We start from the raw sequence: 3,148 nt of genomic DNA, 5'->3' as shown, positions 1-3,148 counted from the left end.
GTCTCACCAGTCCACTGCTCCACCGTTGTGGTCTCTGCAGGTCACCTGTCCATCAGCGCTCCAGCAGAGCAGACCGACCGCCAGGACGACCGTCCACATGACTCCCTGAAACACGGTTACACCCAGTTACAGCTTCCTGTTTTATTACCAAGTTTTTATATTACAAGTCCTTAAGTAATAAGACATTTAGTTTCCAGAGGACAAAACGCGGAAAACATTCTTCAGCTGATAGTCGATGCGTAACATTTAAAAAGCCTTTATCTTTAGCAGCAGACATTCACCGGTTTGAGTTATTGTTTCATTGAATGAAATAGAGACAGAGCTGCAAAGATGAATGGATCAATTATTATCTAATTATTAACTATTAAATTAATTTCCAACTATTTTGATAATTGATTCATTAGTTTGAGTCCTTTTTTATGTAAAAACAGTGAAACTTGTGTGAAGTCAGTTTGTTAAATGTGAATTAATTCACCCAGAAAACAGTTCACCGTGAATCTGATCGATAGCCGCAGGTTGACTCGTTGTTTACGCTAAGAGCAGCTCAGCCTCTCCCTGCCGTCATAATCACCGGAGCACTTCAGATAAAACACCCAATATCTGCCTCATTTTCTGCTTTTAAAAAGAAAAGTATCATTTGTTTATTTAATACAGGGTCATTGCATATTAATGGACATTTCTGTCAACACGCCAGTCTGTTGCCAAAAGGCTATTTTTCATCTGCAGTCTAGACAGATCGCAACAAGTCACCCTAAAAAAAGTAAAATTGCATGTTTACATAACAACATAACAATTACAATATATTGGGTAAAAAGGACTATTAAGTTAAATACTTTAGGGTTAGGGATGAACCCAAAACACAGGACCTTCCCCTGGGGGTGATGCCCCTCCTTTGCTTCTGATTGGCTAGTGCTCGTTGCCTTGTTGGTTGGTTGGTTAGGTTTACCCCTCAGATGGTTCAGGGTTAAGGTAAGAATACCAGGGTTAGCCAATCAGAGGCAGAGCAGCCTCGCCATCCTAGGACAAAACAACGTTTAGGTCCCAGGAGTCCTGAAGGGGAAGACCTTTACCCTGGGAAGGACGCTTATGTCCCAGAAGTACTATTTAACGTACTATTTATTTAAAACCCGTTAAACTTAACTGGGACGTAGCCCTGGCGGTGACCGATCACCCTGACTCATAAGATTTCATAACGATAACGACAGTTAAGTAAGGAAGAGGGCGATGGGCAGGAAATGGTCACAGGTCGGAGTCGAACTCTGGACCTCTGGTCGAGGCATTAACCCTCTCAGTATACCTGCGCCTGCTCTACCCACTGGACCCCCCCCGCCATAACCGCCAGTCTCTTTACTACAAAACAGGTTAAAAAAAGAAGTACATTTTCCATTTTGAAAGTTGATGAAAGTCAACGGTTAACGGTTAAAGGTTAAAGGTTAAAGGTTAAAGGGGACGTACCTGCGTGTTAACAGAACTTCGTGAGAAAGAGGAGCCGTCAACGCGATGTCCAAGACGTCTCTGGAAGACGCTTCTGTCCTCCGCGTCCTCGGCGTCCTTTTATCCTCCATCTGGGGGGGGCGGTCTAAAACCTGCAGGTGAAACATCTCCATACATGGTCAATAAGAACACCTGAGCATGAACCGGTGAGCAGGATACACCTTACTGTGTCTGTGTGTGTGTGTGTGTGTGTGTGTGTGTGACTGTGTGTGTGTGTGTGTGTGTGTGTCTATGTAAAACCTAATGGCTCCACCCATTGGCCGGCCTGTTCCACCACGGGAGGATGGGATGACATCACGAGAGTAGAATAAGGCTGAAGTACTGCAGTATGTTACTGTAGGTAGTAGTAGTAGTGGTATTAGTAGTACTACCTACCTTTACCATTACTAGTAGTAGTGGTATTAGTAGTACTACCTACCTTTACCATTACTACTACTACTACTAGTAGTAGTAGTAGTAGTAGTAGTAGTGGTTTAAGTAGTACTACCTACCATTACTACTACTACTACTACTACTAGTAGTAATGGTAGTAGTAGTAGTAGTAGTGGTATTAGTAGTACTACCTACCATTACTACTACTACTACTACTAGTAGTAATGGTAGTAGTAGTAGTAGTAGTAGTACTACCTACCATTACCATTACTACTACTACTACTAGTAGTAGCTTTTGTAAAGAATTGCGATGTTTTTGTGTGTTTGTTGCCGTGAAGTTGTGGAGAAGAGAAAGTTACAAAATAGTTTTTAGTTGTTAAAAAATAAAAAATAAACTTGTTTTGAGGAGAATAAAACTTGTCTGGGCTGAGTGTTGCTATAGTAACCAACAGGATGCTGTAGATGTAGCTCGGTCAGTAGGAGCTGGGTTGGGAACCGGAGGGTCGCTGGTTCAACTCCCCCCCCCCCCCCCCCCCCCCCCCCCCCCCCCCCCCCCCCCCCACACACTCTGACATCTCTCCATTAGTGTGTGTGTATTCAGGCCTATGTGTAATAATGACAGTGTTATACACTATTATTATTATTATTATTATACAATAGTATTATTATTAAAAATACTTCATTAATGTAGGCTACTAAAGAATATTTTTCAGATATTTTTTAATTACTTTAGTATTTATTTTTTGGCGACCTTTTGCTTTCCACTCCTCACATTAACTAACTGGCTCGTTACTTTAGTTTTGTACGAAAGGTCGTCTATCGGGAGTGATTGACAGCGTGGACACGCGCCGCGAGCACGCCACACGGAGGAGTGGGAGGAAACGGGCGTCGGAGACCAGAATCAGCTTTAAATCCAGTCCCAATCTTGTCAGTTTCAAAGGAGCACATTGGGATGTTTTTGATGAAAGATGCTTTATAAGTAGAACAGACCATAATATCTGTCCAGTTTAAGCAGGATTCTCACCATTGATGTGGTGAAAAGGGGACGCAGGGTGTGTCCCAGGACACCAACAGGATCGTTGATGATCTGTAGAGGTCTCCATCTTCTTCCCAGCTGAATCCATGTAAAGATATTCCAGACCTTCAGTTTTAATGTTGTTCAGCTTGGGAACCTTGTACATGATGAACCTGATGATGAGAAGAGAGACATCAGTCTGCAGAGAGGACAGACATCAGTCTGCAGAGAGGACAGACATCAGTCTGCAGAGAGGACAGACATCAG

The sequence above is a fragment of the Etheostoma cragini genome, chromosome 16 (genome assembly GCF_013103735.1).
Source record: "Etheostoma cragini isolate CJK2018 chromosome 16, CSU_Ecrag_1.0, whole genome shotgun sequence".
Lineage (NCBI taxonomy): Eukaryota > Metazoa > Chordata > Actinopteri > Perciformes > Percidae > Etheostoma > Etheostoma cragini.
The sequence above is the reverse complement of the archived record's forward strand: the minus strand, read 5'-3'. Positions refer to the sequence as shown.